Genomic DNA, 10,000 nt, shown 5'->3' on the forward strand with positions numbered 1-10,000 from the left:
GCAGAGGATGGTTTCGATCCATCGACCTCTGGGTTATGGGCCCAGCACGCTTCCGCTGCGCCACTCTGCTGTAAACCACCCCAGATGGGACTCAAACCCACAATCCCTGGCTTAGGAGGCCAGTGCCTTATCCATTAGGCCACTGGGGCTGTTAAAAACGTGTGCTCATGTGCACACATTACTTTGGCTTCAGTGACAACAGCAGCATTGGCATTTAAACAAGGCAAGCACACAACAGTAATCCGGGTGAACGACTACTTCGATAGGGCACTGGGGCAAGACTCGCTTGCCCTACTAATTGTCCATCTCATTCGGGTGGCTTAGTCAATGAGGTTTTTTAACAGGGCATACACACACAAACACAATGATTTTCTGATTGAACAAGCGGGATATGGAAGTTGCTGTTTATTTGGGATAAAACATGTACATAAGTGAAGCAGCATTAGCAGAGGATGGTTTCGATCCATCGACCTCTGGGTTATGGGCCCAGCACGCTTCCGCTGCGCCACTCTGCTCCCTAAAACTGACTTACCTTACTCTGTTTTCAAAATGAATTGCGTTTTGGCACACTTAAACTGCTCTTCTCTCATCAATTAGAACAAGTGAAGAATGCATAGGGTTTTAGCATTCAGTTGAGGAAACTTTTCTACAAGTACGAACAGACTATGTTCATAAGGAAAGCAGTCTTAGCAGAGGATGGCTTCGATCCATCGACCTCTGGGTTATGGGCCCAGCATGCTTCCGCTGCGCCACTCTCCTCCCTAAAACTGACTTGCCATACTCTACTGTTTGCAAAATGAATTGCGTTTTGGCACACTTAAATTGCTCTTCTCTCATCAATTAGAACAAGTGAAGAATGCATAGGGTTTTGGCATTCAGTTGAGGAAACTTTTCTACAAGTAGGAACAGACTATGTTCATAAGGAAAGCAGTCTTAGCAGAGGATGGTTTCGATCCATCGACCTCTGGGTTATGGGCCCAGCACGCTTCCGCTGCGCCACTCTGCTGTAAACCACCCCAGATGGGACTCGAACCCACAATCCCTGGCTTAGGAGGCCAGTGCCTTATCCATTAGGCCACTGGGGCTGCTAAATATTGCGCTCATGTGCCTACATTACTTTGGCTTCAATGACAACAGCAGCATTGGCATTTAAACAAGGCAAGCACACAACAGTAATCCGGGTGGACGACTACTTCGATAGGGCACTGGGGCATGACTCGCTTGCCCTACTAATTGTCCATCCCATTCGGGTGGCTTAGTCAATGAGGTGTTTTAACAGGGCATACACACACAAACACAACGATTTTCTGATTGAAGAAGCGGGATATGGAAGTTGCTGTTTATTTGGGATAAAACATGTACATAAGTGAAGCAGCATTAGCAGAGGATGGTTTCGATCCATCGACCTCTGGGTTATGGGCCCAGCACGCTTCCGCTGCGCCACTCTGCTCCCTAAAACTGACTTGCCGTACTCTGCTGTTTTCAAAATGACTTGCGTTTAGGCACACTTAAATTGCTCTTCCTTCATCAAATAGAACAAGTGAAGAATGCATAGGGTTTTGGCATTCAGCTTAGGAAACTTTTCTACAAGTAAGAACAGACTATGTTCAAAAGGAAAGCAGTCTTAGCAGAGGATGGTTTCGATCCATCGACCTCTGGGTTATGGGCCCAGCACGCTTCCTTAGGAACAGACTATGTTCATAAGGAAAGCAGTCTTAGCAGAGGATGGTTTCGATCCATCGACCTCTGGGTTATGGGCCCAGCACGCTTCCGCTGCGCCACTCTGCTGTAAACCACCCCAGATGGGACTCGAACCCACAATCCCTGGCTTAGGAGGCCAGTGCCTTATCCATTAGGCCACTGGGGCTGCTAAATATTGCGCTCATGTGCCTACATTACTTTGGCTTCAGTGACAACAGCAGCATTGGCATTTAAACAAGGCAAGCACACAACAGTAATCCGGGTGAACGACTACTTCGATAGGGCACTGGGGCATGACTCGCTTGCCCTACTAATTGTCCATCTCATTCGGGTGGCTTAGTCAATGAGGTGTTTTAACAGGGCATACACACACAAACACAAAGATTTTCTGATTGAACAAGCGGGATATGGAAGTTGCTGTTTATTTGGGATAAAACATGTACATAAGTGAAGCAGCATTAGCAGAGGATGGTTTCGATCCATCGACCTCTGGGTTATGGGCCCAGCACGCTTCCGCTGCGCCACTCTCCTCCCTAAAACTGACTTGCCATACTCTACTGTTTGCAAAATGAATTGCGTTTTGGCACACTTAAATTGCTCTTCTCTCATCAATTAGAACAAGTGAAGAATGCATAGGGTTTTAGCATTCAGTTGAGGAAACTTTTCTACAAGTACGAACAGACTATGTTCATAAGGAAAGCAGTCTTAGCAGAGGATGGCTTCGATCCATCGACCTCTGGGTTATGGGCCCAGCACGCTTCCGCTGCGCCACTCTCCTCCCTAAAACTGACTTGCCATACTCTACTGTTTGCAAAATGAATTGCGTTTTGGCACACTTAAATTGCTCTTCTCTCATCAATTAGAACAAGTGAAGAATGCATAGGGTTTTGGCATTCAGTTGAGGAAACTTTTCTACAAGTAGGAACAGACTATGTTCATAAGGAAAGCAGTCTTAGCAGAGGATGGTTTCGATCCATCGACCTCTGTGTTATGGGCCCAGCACGCTTCCGCTGCGCCACTCTGCTCCCTAAAACTGACTTGCCATACTCTACTGTTTTCAAAATGATTTGCGTTTTGGCACACTTAAATTGCTCGTCTCTCATCAATTAGAACAAGTGAAGAATGCATAGGGTTTTAGCATTCAGTTGAGGAAACTTTTCTACAAGTAGGAACAGACTATGTTCATAAGGAAAGCAGTCTTAGCAGAGGATGGTTTCGATCCATCGACCTCTGGGTTATGGGCCCAGCACGCATCCGCTGCGCCACTCTGCTGTAAACCACCCCAGATGGGACTCGAACCCACAATCCCTGGCTTAGGAGGCCAGTGCCTTATCCATTAGGCCACTGGGGCTGCTAAATATTGCGCTCATGTGCCTACATTACTTTGGCTTCAGTGACAACAGCAGCATTGGCATTTAAACAAGGCAAGCACACAACAGTAATCCGGGTGGACGACTACTTCGATAGGGCACTGGGGCATGACTCGCTTGCCCTACTAATTGTCCATCTCATTCGGGTGGCTTAGTCAATGAGGTGTTTTAACAGGGCATACACACACAAACACAAAGATTTTCTGATTGAAGAAGCGGGATATGGAAGTTGCTGTTTATTTGGGATAAAACATGTACATAAGTGAAGCAGCATTAGCAGAGGATGGTTTCGATCCATCGACCTCTGGGTTATGGGCCCAGCACGCTTCCGCTGCGCCACTCTGCTCCCTAAAACTGACTTACCTTACTCTGTTTTCAAAAAGAATTGCGTTTTGGCACACTTAAATTGCTCGTCTCTCATCAATTAGAACAAGTGAAGAATGCATAGGGTTTTAGCATTCAGTTGAGGAAACTTTTCTACAAGTAGGAACAGACTATGTTCATAAGGAAAGCAGTCTTAGCAGAGGATGGTTTCGATCCATCGACCTCTGGGTTATGGGCCCAGCACGCTTCCGCTGCGCCACTCTGCTGTAAACCACCCCAGATGGGACTCGAACCCACAATCCCTGGCTTAGGAGGCCAGTGCCTTATCCATTAGGCCACTGGGGCTGTTAAAAACCTGTGCTCATGTGCTCACATTACTTTGGCTTCAGTGACAACAGCAGCATTGGCATTTAAACAAGGCAAGCACACAACAGTAATCCGGGTGAACGACTACTTCGATAGGGCACTGGGGCATGACTCGCTTGCCCTACTAATTGTCCATCCCATTCGGGTGGCTTAGTCAATGAGGTGTTTTAACAGGGCATACACACACAAACACAAAGATTTTCTGATTGAACAAGCGGGATATGGAAGTTGCTGTTTATTTGGGAAAAAACATGTAGATAAGTGAAGCAGCATTAGCAGAGGATGGTTTCGATCCATCGACCTCTGGGTTTTGGGCCCAGCACGCTTCCGCTGCGCCACTCTGCTCCCTAAAACTGCCTTACCTTACTCTGTTTACAAAATGAATTGCGTTTTGGCACACTTAAATTGCTCTTCTCTCATCAATTAGAACAAGTGAAGAATGCATAGGGTTTTGGCATTCAGTTGAGGAAACTTTTCTACAAGTAGGAACAGACTATGTTCATAAGGAAAGCAGTCTTAGCAGAGGATGGTTTCGATCCATCGACCTCTGGGTTATGGGCCCAGCACGCTTCCGCTGCGCCACTCTGCTCCCTAAAACTGACTTGCCATACTCTACTGTTTTCAAAATGATTTGCGTTTTGGCACACTTAAATTGCTCGTCTCTCATCAATTAGAACAAGTGAAGAATGCATAGAGTTTTAGCATTCAGTTGAGGAAACTTTTCTACAAGTAGGAACAGACTATGTTCATAAGGAAAGCAGTCTTAGCAGAGGATGGTTTCGATCCATCGACCTCTGGGTCATGGGCCAAGCACGCTTCCGCTGCGCCACTCTGCTCCCTAAAACTGACTTGCCATACTCTACTGTTTTTTAAATGAATTGCGTTTTGGCACACATAAATTGCTCTTCTCTCATCAATTAGAACAAGTGAAGAATGCATAGGGTTTTAGCATTCAGTTGAGGAAACTTTTCTACAAGTAGGAACAGACTATGTTCATAAGGAAAGCAGTCTTAGCAGAGGATGGTTTCGATCCATCGACCTCTGGGTTATGGGCCAAGCACGCTTCCGCTGCGCCACTCTGCTCCCTAAAACTGACTTGCCATACTCTACTGTTTTTTAAATGAATTGCGTTTTGGCACACATAAATTGCTCTTCTCTCATCAATTAGAACAAGTGAAGAATGCATAGGGTTTTAGCATTCAGTTGAGGAAACTTTTCTACAAGTAGGAACGGACTATGTTCAAAAGGAAAGCAGTCATAGCAGAGGATGGTTTCGATCCATCGACCTCTGGGTTTTGGGCCCACCACGCTTCCGCTGCGCCACTCTGCTCCCTAAAACTGACTTACCTTACTCTGTTTTCGAAATGAATTGTGTTTTGGCACACTTAAATTGCTCTTCTTTAATCAATTAGAACAAGTGAAGAATGCATAGGGTTTTTGCATTCAGCTGAGGAAACTTTTCTACAAGTAGGAACAGACTATGTTCATAAGGAAAGCAGTCTTAGCAGAGGATGGTTTCGATCCATCGACCTCTGGGTTATGGGCCCAGCACGCTTCCGCTGCGCCACTCTGCTGTAAACCACCCCAGATGGGACTTGAACCCACAATCCCTGGCTTAGGAGGCCAGTGCCTTATCCATTAGGCCACTGGGGCTGCTAAATATTGCGCTCATGTGCCTACATTACTTTGGCTTCAGTGACAACAGCAGCATTGGCATTTAAACAAGGCAAGCACACAACAGTAATCCGGGTAAACGACTACATCGATAGGGCACTGGGGCATGACTCGCTTGCCCTACTAATTGTCCATCTCATTCGGGTGGCTTAGTCAATGAGGTGTTTTAACAGGGCATACACACACAAACACAAAGATTTTCTGATTGAACAAGCGGGATATGGAAGTTGCTGTTTATTTGGGATAAAACATGTACATAAGTGAATCAGCATTAGCAGAGGATGGTTTTGATCCATCGACCTCTGGGTTATGGGCCCAGCACGCTTCCGCTGCAACACTCTGCTCCCTAAAACTGACTTACCTTACTCTGTTTTCTAAAAGAATTGCGTTTTGGCACACTTAAATTGCTCTTCTCTCATCAATTAGAACAAGTGAAGAATGCATAGGGTTTTGGCATTCAGTTGAGGAAACTTTTCTACAAGTAGGAACAGACTATGTTCATAAGGAAAGCAGTCTTAGCAGAGGATGGTTTCGATTTATCGACCTCTGGGTTATGGGCCCAGCACGCTTCCGCTGCGCCACTCTGCTCCCCAAAACTGACTTGCCATACTCTACTGTTTTCAAAATGATTTGCGTTTTGGCACACTTAAATTGCTCGTCTCTCATCAATTAGAACAAGTGAAGAATGCATAGGGTTTTAGCATTCAGTTGAGGAAACTTTTCTACAAGTAGGAACAGACTATGTTCATAAGGAAAGCAGTCTTAGCAGAGGATGGTTTCGATCCATCGACCTCTGGGTTATGGGGCCAGCACGCTTCCGCTGCGCCACTCTGCTGTAAACCACCCCAGATGGGACTCGAACCCACAATCCCTGGCTTAGGAGGCCAGTGCCTTATCCATTAGGCCACTGGGGCTGTTAAATATTGCGCTCATGTGCCTACATTACTTTGGCTTCAGTGACAACAGCAGCATTGGCATTTAAACAAGGCAAGCACACAACAGTAATCCGGGTGGACGACTACTTCGATAGGGCACTGGGGCATGACTCGCTTGCCCTACTAATTGTCCATCTCATTCGGGTGGCTTAGTCAATGAGGTGTTTTAACAGGGCATACACACACAAACACAAAGATTTTCTGATTGAAGAAGCGGGATATGGAAGTTGCTGTTTATTTGGGATAAAACATGTACATAAGTGAAGCAGCATTAGCAGAGGATGGTTTCGATCCATCGACCTCTGGGTTATGGGCCCAGCACGCTTCCGCTGCGCCACTCTGCTCCCTAGAACTGACTTACCTTACTCTGTTTTCAAAAAGAATTGCGTTTTGGCACACTTAAATTGCTCGTCCTTTATCAATTAGAACAAGTGAAGAATGCATAGGGTTTTGGCATTCAGTTGAGGAAACTTTTCTACAAGTAGGAACAGACTATGTTCATAAGGAAAGCAGTCTTAGCAGAGGATGGTTTCGATCCATCGACCTCTGGGTTATGGGCCCAGCACGCTTCCGCTGCGCCACTCTGCTGTAAACCACCCCCGGTGGGACTCGAACCCACAATCCCTGGCTTAGGAGGCCAGTGCCTTATCCATTAGGCCAATGGGGCTGTTAAAAACCTGTGCTCATGTGCACACATTACTTTGGCTTCAGTGACAACAGCAGCATTGGCATTTAAACAAGGCAAGCACACAACAGTAATCCGGGTGGACGACTACTTCGATAGGGCACTGGGGCATGACTCGCTTGCCCTACTAATTGTCCATCTCATTCGGGTGGCTTAGTCAATGAGGTGTTTTAACAGGGCATACACACACAAACACAAAGATTTTCTGATTGAAGAAGCGGGATATGGAAGTTGCTGTTTATTTGGGATAAAACATGTACATAAGTGAAGCAGCATTAGCAGAGGATGGTTTCGATCCATCGACCTCTGGGTTATGGGCCCAGCACGCTTCCGCTGCGCCACTCTGCTCCCTAAAACTGCCTTACCTTACTCTGTTTACAAAATGAATTGCGTTTTGGCACACTTAAATTGCTCGTCTCTCATCAATTAGAACAAGTGAAGAATGCATAGGGTTTTAGCATTCAGTTGAGGAAACTTTTCTACAAGTAGGAACAGACTATGTTCATAAGGAAAGCAGTCTTAGCAGAGGATGGTTTCGATCCATCGACCTCTGGGTTATGGGCCCAGCACGCTTCCGCTGCGCCACTCTGCTGTAAACCACCCCAGATGGGACTCGAACCCACAATCCCTGGCATAGGAGGCCAGTGCCTTATCTATTAGGAAACTGGGGCTGCTAAATATCGGGCTCATGTGCCTACATTACTTTGGCTTCAGTGACAACAGCAGTATTGGCATTTAAACAAGGCAAGCACACAACAGTAATCTGGGTGAACAACTACATCGATAGGGCACTGGTGCATGACTCGCTTGCCCTACTAATTGTCCATCTCATTCGGGTGGCTTAGTCAATGAGGTGTTTTAACAGGGCATACACACACAAACACAACGATTTTCTGATTGAACAAGCTTGATGTGGAAGTTGCTGTTTATTTGGGAAAAAACATGTACATAAGTGAAACAGCCTTAGCAGAGGATGGTTTCGATCCATCGACCTCTGGGTTATGGGCCCACCACGCTTCCGCTGCGCCACTCTGCTCCCTAAAACTGACTTGCCGTACTATACTGTTTTCAAAATGACTTGCGTTTAGGCACACTTAAATTGCTCTTCTCTCATCAATTAGAACAAGTGAAGAATGCATAGGGTTTTAGCATTCAGTTGAGGAAACTTTTCTACAAGTAGGAACAGACTATGTTCATAAGGAAAGCAGTCTTAGCAGAGGATGTTTTCGATCCATCGACCTCTGGGTTATGGGCCAAGCACGCTTCCGCTGCGCCACTCTGCTCCCTAAAACTGACTTGCCATACTCTACTGTTTTTTAAATGAATTGCGTTTTGGCACACATAAATTGCTCTTCTCTCATCAATTAGAACAAGTGAAGAATGCATCGGGTTTTAGCATTCAGTTGAGGAAACTTTTCTACAAGTAGGAACGGACTATGTTCAAAAGGAAAGCAGTCATAGCAGCGGATGGTTTCGATCCATCGACCTCTGGGTTTTGGGCCCACCACGCTTCCGCTGCGCCACTCTGCTCCCTAAAACTGACTTACCTTACTCTGTTTTCGAAATGAATTGTGTTTTGGCACACTTAAATTGCTCTTCTTTAATCAATTAGAACAAGTGAAGAATGCATAGGGTTTTTGCATTCAGCTGAGGAAACTTTTCTACAAGTAAGAACAGACTATGTTCAAAAGGAAAGCAGTCTTAGCAGAGGATGGTTTCGATCCATCGACCTCTGGGTTATGGGCCCAGCACGCTTCCGCTGCGCCACTCTGCTGTAAACCACCCCAGATGGGACTCAAACCCACAATCCCTGGCTTAGGAGGCCAGTGCCTTATCTATTAGGAAACTGGGGCTGCTAAATATTGCGCTCATGTGCCTACATTACTTTGGCTTCAGTGACAACAGCAGTATTGGCATTTAAACAAGGCAAGCACACAACAGTAATCCGGGTGAACGACTACTTCGATAGGGCACAGGGGCATGACTCGCTTGCCCTACTAATTGTCCATCTCATTCGGGTGGCTTAGTCAATGAGGTGTTTTAACAGGGCATACACACACAAACACAACGATTTTCTGATTGAACAAGCTTGATGTGGAAGTTGCTGTTTATTTGGGAAAAAACATGTACATAAGTGAAGCAGCCTTAGCAGAGGATGGTTTCGGTCCATCGACCTCTGGGTTATGGGCCCACCACGCTTCCGCTGCGCCACTCTGCTCCCTAAAACTGACTTGCCGTACTCTACTGTTTTCAAAATGACTTGCGTTTAGGCACACTTAAATTGCTCTTCTCTCATCAATTAGAACAAGTGAAGAATGCATAGGGTTTTGGCATTCAGTTGAGGAAACTTTTCTACAAGTAGGAACAGACTATGTTCATAAGGAAAGCAGTCTTAGCAGAGGATGGTTTCGATCCATCGACCTCTGGGTTATGGGCCCAGCACGCTTCCGCTGCGCCACTCTGCTCCCTAAAACTGACTTGCCATACTCTACTGTTTTCAAAATGATTTGCGTTTTGGCACACTTAAATTGCTCGTCTCTCATCAATTAGAACAAGTGAAGAATGCATAGGGTTTTAGCATTCAGTTGAGGAAACTTTTCTACAAGTAGGAACAGACTATGTTCATAAGGAAAGCAGTCTTAGCAGAGGATGGTTTTGATCCATCGACCTCTGGGTTATGGGCCCAGCACGCTTCCGCTGCGCCACTCTGCTGTAAACCACCCCAGATGGGACTCGAACCCACAATCCCTGGCTTAGGAGGCCAGTGCCTTATCCATTAGGCCACTGGGGCTGCTAAATATTGCGCTCATGTGCCTACATTACTTTGGCTTCAGTGACAACAGCAGCATTGGCATTTAAACAAGGCAAGCACACAACAGTAATCCGGGTAAACGACTACATCGATAGGGCACTGGGGCATGACTCGCTTGCCCTACTAATTGTCC

General features: G+C 46.0%; 10 non-coding genes across 10 annotated transcripts; all 10 read right to left on the reverse strand.

Moving 5' to 3' along the window:
- Nucleotides 1-76: 76 nt before the first annotated feature.
- trnar-ccu (transfer RNA arginine (anticodon CCU)) lies at nucleotides 77-149 on the reverse strand. Its single transcript has one exon. It is a non-coding gene; the product is annotated as a tRNA-Arg (tRNA).
- Nucleotides 150-1,012: 863 nt separating this feature from the next.
- trnar-ccu (transfer RNA arginine (anticodon CCU)) lies at nucleotides 1,013-1,085 on the reverse strand. The gene has a single exon. It is a non-coding gene; the product is annotated as a tRNA-Arg (tRNA).
- Nucleotides 1,086-1,794: 709 nt separating this feature from the next.
- trnar-ccu (transfer RNA arginine (anticodon CCU)) lies at nucleotides 1,795-1,867 on the reverse strand. Its single transcript has one exon. It is a non-coding gene; the product is annotated as a tRNA-Arg (tRNA).
- A 1,112-nt stretch (nucleotides 1,868-2,979) lies between these two features.
- Nucleotides 2,980-3,052, reverse strand: trnar-ccu (transfer RNA arginine (anticodon CCU)). Its single transcript has one exon. It is a non-coding gene; the product is annotated as a tRNA-Arg (tRNA).
- A 615-nt stretch (nucleotides 3,053-3,667) lies between these two features.
- On the reverse strand, nucleotides 3,668-3,740 carry trnar-ccu (transfer RNA arginine (anticodon CCU)). Its single transcript has one exon. It is a non-coding gene; the product is annotated as a tRNA-Arg (tRNA).
- A 294-nt stretch (nucleotides 3,741-4,034) lies between these two features.
- On the reverse strand, nucleotides 4,035-4,106 carry trnal-caa (transfer RNA leucine (anticodon CAA)). The gene has a single exon. It is a non-coding gene; the product is annotated as a tRNA-Leu (tRNA).
- A 1,235-nt stretch (nucleotides 4,107-5,341) lies between these two features.
- trnar-ccu (transfer RNA arginine (anticodon CCU)) lies at nucleotides 5,342-5,414 on the reverse strand. Its single transcript has one exon. It is a non-coding gene; the product is annotated as a tRNA-Arg (tRNA).
- Nucleotides 5,415-6,276: 862 nt separating this feature from the next.
- On the reverse strand, nucleotides 6,277-6,349 carry trnar-ccu (transfer RNA arginine (anticodon CCU)). The gene has a single exon. It is a non-coding gene; the product is annotated as a tRNA-Arg (tRNA).
- A 615-nt stretch (nucleotides 6,350-6,964) lies between these two features.
- On the reverse strand, nucleotides 6,965-7,037 carry trnar-ccu (transfer RNA arginine (anticodon CCU)). Its single transcript has one exon. It is a non-coding gene; the product is annotated as a tRNA-Arg (tRNA).
- Nucleotides 7,038-9,773: 2,736 nt separating this feature from the next.
- Nucleotides 9,774-9,846, reverse strand: trnar-ccu (transfer RNA arginine (anticodon CCU)). Its single transcript has one exon. It is a non-coding gene; the product is annotated as a tRNA-Arg (tRNA).
- Nucleotides 9,847-10,000: the final 154 nt, after the last annotated feature.

The sequence above is a fragment of the Pimephales promelas genome, chromosome 5 (assembly GCF_988280905.1).
Source record: "Pimephales promelas chromosome 5, fPimPro1.hap1.1, whole genome shotgun sequence".
NCBI lineage: Eukaryota > Metazoa > Chordata > Actinopteri > Cypriniformes > Leuciscidae > Pimephales > Pimephales promelas.